We start from the raw sequence: 12,417 nt of genomic DNA, 5'->3' as shown, positions 1-12,417 counted from the left end.
ACCCACCAGAAACAACAAAAATCACTACACATACACCTACACCCAGTGGAGCCCCAACCGCAAAGTGCATAAGGGAAGAAAACACCTTACCCAGGACTCTTGTCATAGGGGACTCAATTGTATGGTACACAAGTGCCTTATTCATCACACTGAACAAGAAGATAACAGTTAGTTGTTTATCTGCTTACCTGGAGCTAAGATCCACCAAGTTACACATGGACTCAAGTCACTACACCACAGGTGTCAGTATGATTCTGTCATAGTCCATATGAGGCATTAATGAGACATACTTCCCTGGACTATATGAAGAGAGACATTGTTGATCTCTCTAAATATGTGTCTCAAACAGGTACAGTATGTCCCTTGCATTGAGCAGCATTCTACCTTCCCCAAGGATGATGCCACAGTACAAAGAAAAGGTAACTGACTTCAATAATTTAATTAATGGTGTCTTACCAGGGGGATTCAATATTTTTTAGCATGGATGCAATTACTAAGTAAATTACATCCTATTAAGCAACAGTTTGTCAAAATTCAAGGGCCCTCCCTTTCTCGAGTTCACAACAACGTATGTGGAATTGTTCACAGAGACCCTGTACAACCATGTAAATAGCTGTATAGCAGCTGCTGTACCTACTAGAAATAAGCCCAAATCATACTCTAAAAACAAACCTCACTGATGGAATTCTAACTATTATAGGGTATACAACAAAAAGAAAAACGTTAACGCTAAAATCAGGAAGAGCAACTCCCACAATGATAGGAGCTGTGTAATTAAACTAAACAGGAAACTAAGAGGACTAATTAAGTCCAAAAAGGCCAATTACATGGTCAATATAGCCACAGAGCCTTTTACAGCTATGTCTGATACCTCAAAGGACAGCACACATCAGTGTGTCAGTTTAGTGTTCAGTGGTGCCATCTTCAATGAGTAGAGCAATATAGCAAATTTAGCTCATACTTCACCTCCCACTTCCCTCCTGTCTTCACCCATGAAATACCTACTAGTATAACTCCCCAACTATTAACAGGGAGCAGGTCCTGGCAGTGCTTACTAAGGGCAGAAACATATCCTCAGTGGGTGCTAAAGTTATCCAGGGATATCTCCTAAATAGCTTGAAACATGACCTATCAGGACAACTTGGGTCACTTTTCAACTATAGCCTCAAAACAAACTTTGTACCACAAGAATGGAAGACTGCAACAGTTATCCCACTTCAGAAGGCTGGACCATCAACTGACCCAAGAAAATACAGACTTATTGGTCTGACTAGTCTAATATGCAAAACCCATATCTCTCAGCTGTACAGATTTTTGCAGAATGTCCAGATTCGTGCCTCATAATTATGGCTTGTTCCTCATAAAATGTTGGTTTTCTGGCAAATCATTGACAAACCATTGAGAACTGAAGTCAGAAAATAAAGACAGGCATTGAGTTTCAAACTTCATACCTTTCAGAAAAATGCATGCTATTGCAAAACCTGTTATTATATCAACTTTCTATATTTGCAACAACAATATTTAAAAACTGCCCTATTTTTGGGCCTTTGTCCCCCATTATTTATGCCTTTGTGTAGAATTCTTGTTCTAAGAGGTTGAGAGGCATGGTAAAGCCATGGAACAAATTATGATGGAAATGATCAACAAAGACCTTCAGACACTGGACCAAATCCAGTTTGGCTTTGTCAAGGGAAGGTCATGCCTAGTAAACCTGGTGAACTTCTTTGAGAAGGTCACCACATCAATGTATGAAGGGAAAATGGGGCATGCTGCCTACCTGGACTTGACATAGGAGTTCAGTACAATACTACACTCAGGTATAGTTGACAAATTCATCTAACTGGGCATAAACCTTTACATAACTCACTGAATTGCCAGTTGGCTCACAAACAGGACCCAGGAAGTCAGGACTGGTGAGACCACCTCCACTAAACGACCAGTCACCAATGGGGTACCTCAGGGTTCCATGCTGGGACTGCTACTATTTGGCATCTACTTCTTGGAGGTAAAGGCTAAAGTCAAAGCCCTTTGGTTGACCAAGTTCATGGATGACTGCAAATTGGGAGCTATCATAGATTCACCCCATGAGACAAACATCTTACAAGAGGGCCTGACACAGACAAATGGCTGGTGCCAAAGTCATGAACTAAAACTCAATGCCAAGAAATGCATTATAGTGCCTTTTGGGAAAACTGCCACCCAGTCTATTTACTCCATTGATAAAACACCCCTAAGAGTTCACTCACTAGTCACAGATCTGGAAACCTATGTAGGCAGTATTCTGCTCTTTGACCAACATGTGGCCAAGGTAGTATGAAAATCATTCTGTGTCACCCAAATTAGAAGTAAGGACATGATATCCAGATCCAAGGACATTGTAGTGCTACTTTATTCAGTTCTTATAACACCTATCCTTGTGTATAATGCCCCCTTCAGCATGTACCTGGCCAGACATATGCAACAGCTGGAGCACCTACAAAGGTTCCTTACCAGGAGAATCCAGGGAATAACCACATTGTCCTATACAGATTATCGTAACACCCTCTTCTCTATACTCTGTCTCATACAGGTTACTGAGAGGTGATCTGTGCCTGGCATATAAGGCATCCTAGGATTCAACTCTTATGGACCTTTAGCACATCTGCCAAATGAACGACAGAACCATAGATCCAAGGGTTTAAATTTTTGCTTGTGACATAAATAAGACATGTTGGCTAGACAGGTATGTTTCTCAAAGGATCCCCATGCTCTGGAAGAGGCTCCCCATCCAAGTGAAGTAGAGTCCATCGTAACCTTATTTAAGTGTAATCTTGACCAATAGATTGGAAATCAGAAATTCACCATGGGTCTGGCCTCATGTCTCTGAGACACAGAGGCAGAAAGTAATGCCCAAACCAACATATCCCCAAACATAAACCCTAGAAATTTCCTAATTAACATACCCACTTCTATTAAGCACTCATGATACATATGGACATAATCAGGCTGGGTTGCATGGCTAGGCTTGTACATTTCCTGGTGGTCATTAGCCTAATATATAGCTATGAACCTATATAAAAAGTGGTCAGTGGAGAGCAGGAGGTGGGAGGCAGGTGGAGAATGACATGCAGAAATAAAGGCAGGGAAGGACAGAGGGTAAAGAAGCAGGGAAGTGGTGCCCAGAATGGAAGCACGGCAGAGGAAATATCGATGGGAAGATGTGGAAAGGAAGAAGAAGGTGGAGAAGCAGTACTACTAGTAGTAGGAGGAAGAGGAGGATGAGGAGGAGACTGATTACAAGACTCAGTCAGGAGTGAACAGCTGTTAGTGATGGAGACACTTTTAGGAATACAACAGGAGATATGGGAAGGTAGCAAGCGCAACACAGGGAGGAAGGCAACTGGCAGAGACAGTGGAAAACACTAATGCTGGAGTGCTTGGATTGGAAAAGTTTACAAATAGAATGGATAGTGTTAAGGAAGAGGAAATGGAGCAGGAGATGCAGAGTAGGGGATTTTTATTAATGAAAACCTAATTACAAAAGAGATTCATAGGAAAGTACTGGGCTAGATGTCCTTGCAAGCCATTTTAAGCCTAGTCAATTTCCTTTTAAATGTGAGAATCAAACTCTGGACCTTATGTCTGTGAGGTAAACACCTTATCCATTATACCATTCTCCAACCCTAGAGTAAGATTCTTGGTAAGGGATACATAGGAGATCAGGTTACAGTGAAACCAGTACTGGGGTTTAGACTTAGAACATGTGAAGAGATGAACAAGATGGTCATTTAGGTTTAGGGGTTTGGATGCATGTTGCAGTACTCACAGACAACAATGATCTGGTCCTCACTAATATGGGAGAGTGCTGCACACCCCCTACTGTAATGCCTTCCTTGGTAAGGTCAGACCACAAAATGGTCTCTTCTGAAATAAAAATAAAACCTGGACCCCCAGCTAAACTGGGAATATTCAGGAACTATACCAAGGCTAACCTCCTGCTATTAAGTGAGAACCTCACAAAATGCTAAGCCCCTATAAACCCTGAGAACACTTCTGTCAATGCAGAATTGTTCACAGAAACCCTATACAAGCATGTTAATAGCTGCATGAGGCAGCTATACTCACCAGTAAGAAGTATGGAACTAACTCAAAAAACAAGCCACCCTGGTGGAATCACAAAATCAATAGGAGGTAAAACAGGAGGAAGAAAATCATGACAAAAATTAGGAGGTGCAGCACCCAGCAGGATAAATAGACTCTCATCAAATGAAACAAACAACTCAAAGGACAAATAAAGTCTACCAAAGCCAAATTTGAGGTAAGTTTGGCCTCCGAGGTTAAGGACAACCACAAAGCATTCTTTAGCTATGTCCACAACCTCAAAGGCAATACACAATTGTGTGGAGAGCTCATTGTAAATGGAGCCACCTATACTGGGCCAGAAGATATAGCAAACCTCCTAGCTGATAAATAAAGCCCCAACTTTAGTTGTCTCTTCCCCTCAACCTTCCCTCAGGAAATATCATCAAATATAACTCCCCTACTATCACTATAGGTCCTTAATGCTTTCTCTAAGACCAAAAACACTGCATCAATGAGCCCAGACAATATCCCTGGATGCCTTCGAAATAGCATGGAACATGACCTATCAGGGCCTCTGGAATTGCTATTTAACTATAGCCTCCAAACTGGCTTCGTGCCTCATGACTGGAGAAAGGCAACAATCATTCCTCTTTACAAAGGTGGGCCATCTACAGACCCTGGAAACTGCAGACCCATTAGTCTCACTAGTCTTATATGTAAAACCATGGAATGAATTATCATGGAGATGATCAACAGAGATATAGTAAATCTCCAGACACTGGACCCAACCCAGTTTGGTTTCGTCAAGGGCAGATCAAGCCTATTCAACCTGGTGGACTTCTTTGAGAAGGGCACCAAAGCAATGGATGAGGGCAGAATCATTCACACTGCCTACCTTGACCTGGTCAAAGCATTTGACACAATACACAACTTGGGCAATGTTGACAAACTCAAGAGGTTAGGAACAAACCTGTATGTCACCCTGTGGATAGCCAACTGGCTCACAGACAGGACCCAGGAAGTTAGCATTGGGGAGTCCACCTCCACAAAGAGGTCAGTAACAAGTGGAGTCCCTTAGGGAGCAGTCCTTGGACTGCTCCTTTTTGGTATTTACTTCTCAGAATTCAAGGCCAATGTCAATGGTCTCTGGCTGACTAAATTTGCAGTTGATTGCAAATTAGGAGCTGTCATTGAATCTCACACTGACACAAATGTTCTCCAGGAGGGGCTGACACAGGCAAACATCTAATGTCAGAGCCATGGACTAAAACTAAATGCCAAGAAATGCATAATAGTATCCTTCAGGAAGTAATCCATCCCTGGTAACTATCATATTGACAATACCCCTTAGAAATGGCCCAGTAGTCAGGGACTTAGGGACACACATAGATAGTAATCTAGCCTTTGATCATCACGTATCTACTGCGGTGGGGAAATCAATTTATGTTGCCCAACTTATAAACAAAGGTATTTAAGTCCAAGAAAGTCATTGTTCCACTGTATTCGGCATTCATCACACCTATCATTGAGTACAATGCCCCCTTTGGTATGTATCTAACCAGGCATATTCAGCATCTGGAATGTCCACAGAGGTTCCTCACTAAAAGAATACAGGGTGTAAGTAATATGTCCTATGCAGACTGCCTCACGACCCTATCCTGGTATTCTGTCTCCTACAGGATTTTGAGGGAAAATCTATGCCTGGCATACAGGGCATTGTCAGACCCCACTCTGACGGACATCCTGCATATCCACAAAACAAACAGTACCAGAATTACCTGTTCTAAAGACTTAAATCTTGCCTGTGATATAAATAGGACCTGCTGGACTGATAGGTACATATTCCAGAGACTACCCTGTCTATTGTACAGGCTCCCCATCTATGTGAAGCAGAGTTCCTCCCTAACCCAATTCAAGTACAACTTGGATAATTGGATGGGAAACCAGAAATTCATCCCTGGTTTGGCACCTATGTCTCTAATGCAAACAGGTAATCTGTAAATGGTTCATCTCCCAGGCTCATGCTTACACTTATCAAGGGTATCAGAACTTGTCAGAGATTTGGGATGCATGGCTAGGCTTAAAAAGGCCCTTGTGATCATTAGCCTAGTAAACATCTATGAACCTATGACATTTAGAACGACACATTTTTGGTGGAAAAAAGCATGACCAGGGAAATGGCAGACAAGTGTTAAGACAGAGGACGGGAGTTATCATTCTCAAAAGTTTTACCTTTGACTGTATCCAGTACATAAAGAACAATGAGTCTTAGTTAGTATGATGACTTCCTGTAGCAATGGATTAGGTAGAATGGCCTGGGACTTGTTAGGAAGATGGTTAGGGCCTGGCAGAAAGGCCATATTTAGTATTGGCAGACTCCATATTATCATAAAAAGAACAGCGGTGTTTAAAGTTGGGATGGAAATGTATGTTTCCACGATCCTCTAAGTGAGAAATTGAGATGGAGATGTCACAGAAGCAGAAATGAAAGATCAATACTCAGGTACTAAGCACAGGGAGAAAACAGACAAAGCATAGCAGATGAACAGACAATAATGACTCATATCATGGCTGGATGATATTACTGTGCAGATGAAGGAGATTATTGGAGAAGATGTGGGAACTATTAGTAATGATACAGGAGAGGAGAGTGTACATTGCTCATATCACATAAACTGAAGGGTGTGAGACATGGAGGCATGGAGGCATGGCGGTACATATTATTTAGGAATTATAGGCAAAGAGGAGCAGGGGTATAGGTTCATAGGTTCATAGGTTCATACTAGGCTATCTGCCCTGGGGCAATTATAAGCCTAGCCCGATTCTGTATGGCTTACGCCACCCCTTGATTTGGGTATACTGTGCCCTTTTTAAGGTTTAGTTTACTGTGCCTCTGTCTAATAGTGACACAGGAGTAATCCCTGGGACAAACCTACGATCCCCCATCCACTTATCGAGATTCTTCTTGAAGAGATTCAGTGAGGTGCTCTGCCTCACATGAACTGGAATTCTATTCCAGAGCGAAGGGAGCCTCTGGGTTATTAACCTGTCCCTCCAGCAAGTTCTATTTATTTCTGTGCTGAGGTTCAAGTCCCTCGAGCATGTGGCTCTAAGGGATTTAGATTTACTGAGGTGGAGCATGTCCATTAATTCTGGATTTGACATAGCTTTGTATGTCAGGCATAGATCGCCTCGAAGTAGGTGGTATGCAACTGAGTAGAGCTGGAGTTTTTTTAACCGAGCAGCATATGGCATCTGTATGAGACCCTTGATCCTCTTGGTGAGATACTTTTGGGGTCTTTCTAATTGCTGCAGGTGTCGGGTAAGGTACATCCCAAAAGGGGCATTGTATACTATGATGGGCCTGATGAGGGATGAATAAAGGGGCACGAGTACCTCTCTTGATCTAGATGTGAAACCCTTCGTGATGAGGTGGGCTATGTAGAAGGTCTTTCTAACCACTTTGGCAATGTGGTTTTCAAAGGAGAGATTGCTATCAACTTGGGTCCCCAGGTCCCTAATAACTTTCTCTGTACTTAATGGGTTTCCACCTATGTGGTAATTTGTGGGCACATTGTTTTTGCCAAAGGGTATGACTATACATTTTTTGGCAAAGGGATGACATCACATGGGAGGTAAAAATGGAGGAGGATTGCCATTTTATGAAAGGACTAAGGGAGCATGAAGAGTCTGAAAACAAACCCCAAAAGAAATAGAGTGGCATATTCTCATCATATTGGAAAATGGGAACGGGGGGGGGGGGGGTTAAAATTCCTAGAGACTGAAACTTATATAAAGGCATCTATAATTAAAATAGTAATGAATTGGATAAATCCTAGATACTCTTCCAACTGGAAACAGTTACACTCCAATATACTAATGAATGAAAATTATTTATCAAAGAATGCTTTGGTAACTGACAAAGATAACAAGATATGGCACTATTTAAGTTTAAATTTACAGTATAGTACAACAGAATTAACTCAACTAACACTAATAAACAATATTTTTGATGTGTTTAGAAAATTCATTAACACAAATTTAGATATAAAACTGTGGCATAGATTTCTAATACCATTTACTATTACAAGGGATTTCCCTGATAAAACACATAGAGAGATTTTTGGTTTATGGGAAAATAATAACCTATTTTGTTGGTTGCAATGTATTGAAAACCAACAAGCTTTGAACACACAAAGTATATTGTCAGCCTATGGCCTATCTCCAAATGACTGGTTGGTTCTTCAGAGTGTCACAACATACACTAAGGATCTGTGTAGAATAATACATAACTCACTCTTCAAAACTGTCACAAAAATTATAAACAGGATTTTTGGAATTCTATATAATAATATCAATGTTAAGAATGAATTATCATATCTATATTACACTTTAATTGTCTACAAAACAGCTCCTAAAGAGTCTTACTGCAATATCGAACTAAAGGGTTTCAAGTATCATTATCAATGGAAGATAAAACAAACATTTTATTTTCAGTTAAACTAACTTCTTATTCACAATTCTGGAGGATTTTTCATTGGAAATTTCTACATAGATCCTTTTTGACACCTGAGAAACTCTCAAAAATGAACCCTTCAAACAACAAGTTATGTTGGAGAAGTCATCTGTCCACTAATGCTGACCGGTCTCTTATTTTTTATGATTGTACTAATATTAAACCATACTGAAATGAGATTAACAAATTTCTTCAAGCTATCTATACTGATATATTTGTTTTGACAAAGTCTTTAATTTTATTGAATGTTAATAGTAATTATATGAAGAAAGATGACCTGTATTTGTTATGGACAATGTTAGCAATAGCCAGAAAATATATAACTAGAAGATGGAGCTCTAATGTAGCACCCATAATGGAGGACTTCCTATCATCACTAAAGAAGTGCATACTAATGGAGAAAAGAACTAAAGAGTTAAGAACTTTTCCTAAGCCATTGGTGAATAGTCTGCGGAAGAAAGTTTTGAATTTGATTGATACCCTACAGATGGAACCAAACTCTTCCTAACTATCATAGTTTATATATTAACTTATTATTTAACTACAAATGTTTTTATCTGAATCCTTTTTGTCAGGCTGAATGTATATACTGTAAATAGTTATTGAATGTTATGAATGTATTAAATGATTGTGTTATTTCATCAAAATAAAAATCATTTGAGTAAAGAAAAAAGAGTCTGAAAACAAGATAAGCACTCTAGTTGTTAAGGTGGAAGAAGGAGGGGGAATGCTGATGGAGCACTACAGTATGTCAGCACTCAGACCCATCAAGAAAGGTAGATGAGGGACTGTGGAAGACAGTAAAAGGAGTAGCATAGGAGGAGGAGTGTTTACACTCACTGGAAATCTGAATCTGCCAGGAGCAGATTAGGAGATTCCAAGCTGAAGGAAGAAGGATGAGCGGGAGTTGGGGGATGAATGAGTTCTTGGACCATAACGAGCTCAGATAGCTGTGCAGGACTGTAGTAGAAAGGACAAAATACTCAACATGATTATCACCTAGGAGGAAGAAGCAAAGGAAGCTCAGCTGAAGGCACCATTTACCAACAGCAGTCACACCATTATGTGGTTTGGGGGGGGGGTGTCAAAAAGCCACAGACAGACAAACATAGTAATATCAGATTTAAGGGATGAACTGCGCTGAGCTGGGGACAGGGTCAAAGATAAATAAAGAGACTGATGACACATTAAGGGGTAGCACAACTGGTAAGGGACAGAGTACCCACTGCTATGGGAAAGAAACTGAGGAAGTGATAAAAAAAGGAAAAAGAGGAGGTAGTTATGTGTGTCTGGAGGTAGTGCCATAGCTGGCTCATTTGTCTCCAAATGCTGCTCCATGGTCTAGTGCCCCTCCAATGCTAGGTTGGAAAAAAAAGGTCCATTCTCCATTCTGGTAGTCTTCCATAGGACCATAGGAGGAGAATCACCTAGCCCTAATGTTCTACCCTCTCACACTGCATGAGAGCAAAAAAAAAAAAAAACAAAAAACTGATCTAGTTCTCTTTCTAAGAAGGAGGAGCACCAGGTTCTCAAGCCCTCCCCTCTCTGCTCCTGCTCTCATGTTTAAGTGAGGACAATACAATTGAAAACAAAATATGTTTTTGACAATTGCACCCCCTGATTCACCCTGGCAACTACCCCTTTCACCCCATCCTATCTGCACTTCTCTCTTTTGGAATGAGAAGTGAACAGTTAAAGCTAAAGACACTTAGGGGTGAAATCATGGAGATGTGGTACAAGGAGGCAAGTAGAAGAGTGTCAAAGGAGGTCAGAGCTGCAAAGGTACAAGTCAAAATGGAGTGGCAGAAAGGATCAGTAAAGGGCGCAATGACTTTTTAAGGTGTAGTGCAGAAAGCAGATAGAGAGGAACAGACCCAGGCAGGCTGAGTAAGAATGGCATCTTAATCAGTGAAGAAAGTATATGTTTATAAATTCAGAATTAATGAATGAATGAATAATTCTGATCTTGAAGGAAAGGTAGGGCGTGTTGTCATACTGGGAGAGAACTTTGGCAAAGTAGAGAGAAGAGAGAATCATAAATAGACAACATGATAGACAGAGGTGAACAAGAAACTTGTGCAGCATGAGTGAAGATATGCATTTATTATATATAATGATGAAATTGTTGCTGTGTCTTTAAAATAAATTGCCAATTTGTGGATCTGTATGCCATGTGACTTCTCCATCAGGCCAGTTTAGTAAACATTTTTGGTGAATGTTCATCTGTTTAATGTTTTTACATTCTTTATTATGGGTGTACTTAGTGAAGTGCAGGCACTTTATGGTGCCTGAGATAAAGCTACTTTGGCACTACATATGTTTTGTTTTCCTGCTACATTGTATTTAGAAACTTCTTTAGCAATTTTCTTCATTTTACATGTTCTTCCTGTTCAAAGTGACCTTTGCAGAAAATAGCTATGAGAAATGCGTGTCCCATTTTTCAACAATCCTGAATTTCACTCTCATATACATTAAAATTATTTTTCTAATTTTTCAGTCTGAGTACTTCTAAACCTAATTAATCATTCAGCTTTATTTCTTCATTTCTGGTTTAAAGTGTCTTTATTTCAACCTCCAGCATCACTGAAAGCTGCAAAAAAACTTATATGAAGACTACAAACTGGATTCAAAAATCTGAACTGCATCTGAAGTGAATGGGATTGGAAAAAGGACAGAAAAGGTTGAGTTGCAATATCATTTCATGTTGCAAGCTAGCAAGTGACAAAAGTATATAACAACTTATCTCTGTCCTCCTCTTTAAGCCTAAAATTGACAGCCATGAGCAAAAGATGTCAGGCATATTGAGAGACACAGAAGAGTCTTCTGTAGGTAAGCTGTTTTTTTTCCCATTAGATGTCATGGAAGTCAAGAGTCAGTAGATACTTACATGACTGAGCTGAAACATACTGTGAGTTTGGCAACTCCCACATTTCATTGGTAAGAAATATAATTGTGTGTGGTATGGAAAATCAGATCAAATGCAGACTACTGAGAGAAGCAGACTTGACATTTGAGATATATAGAGCCTATGAACTTTGGAGTAGTCAGCTTGAAAGCATGGCTAAGAAACTGGGATTGTGCAAAATAAAAATGTGAGTAAAAATGAGGCCAAAATAAGTCTCAGAATGAATAAAATAAATCAAATTATATTGCTGATGACTTCTTAGTTTCCAGGATAGACACTGGACCCACTACAAGCAGTATGGCTACAGGTACAACAAAGCACACTGTAGAGTCATTAATCTATTTGTAGTACACGTGGAAGTTAAGACTATTTTGTAAAGGCATGTAAAAGTCAGAAAATAAATCTATTATAAAGATGTGAAGAAAAATGAGGTCAAGGAACAGAACAAAATCAAAAGGTCTGTGGGCACACTGAGATTAAGAACAATGATATGGTTAAAACTATAAGACACAAAGATTAACTTTAGTCAGAAAAGCTTGTGATTAAAAGCAAGACTATTACATTTAAACTTGATTCTGTGCTTAATATAATTATTATCAGAAACTATATCTGAACTGTTACATTTGTGTAATACTGCAAACAAATTTACATATTCCAGGCATAAACTGAAGCCATTAAGTCAGATTTTGCTTGATTATTCAGTACAAGTGTAGAACCCGCGTTGGTGGTGCTGCGATAGCATTGTAGCCTCACAGTAAGACGCTGTCTGGTTCGATTCTCAGCTAGAGCGTCTTCTGCGTGGAGACATGCATGAATGGGCGTACCTTCGTTGAAGGTTGTGCATCAGGCCTGGCAAGCCGGTACATAAAAATCAACTGCCAATCATTAGTGGCGACCCCTAACCGGGAAAAGCCGAAAGACACAAAATTCAGTA

This window comes from Protopterus annectens, chromosome 1.part2 (genome assembly GCF_019279795.1).
Source record: "Protopterus annectens isolate FY-2018-M chromosome 1.part2, PAN1.0, whole genome shotgun sequence".
Taxonomy (NCBI): Eukaryota; Metazoa; Chordata; order Ceratodontiformes; family Protopteridae; genus Protopterus; species Protopterus annectens.
The sequence above is the reverse complement of the archived record's forward strand: the minus strand, read 5'-3'. Positions refer to the sequence as shown.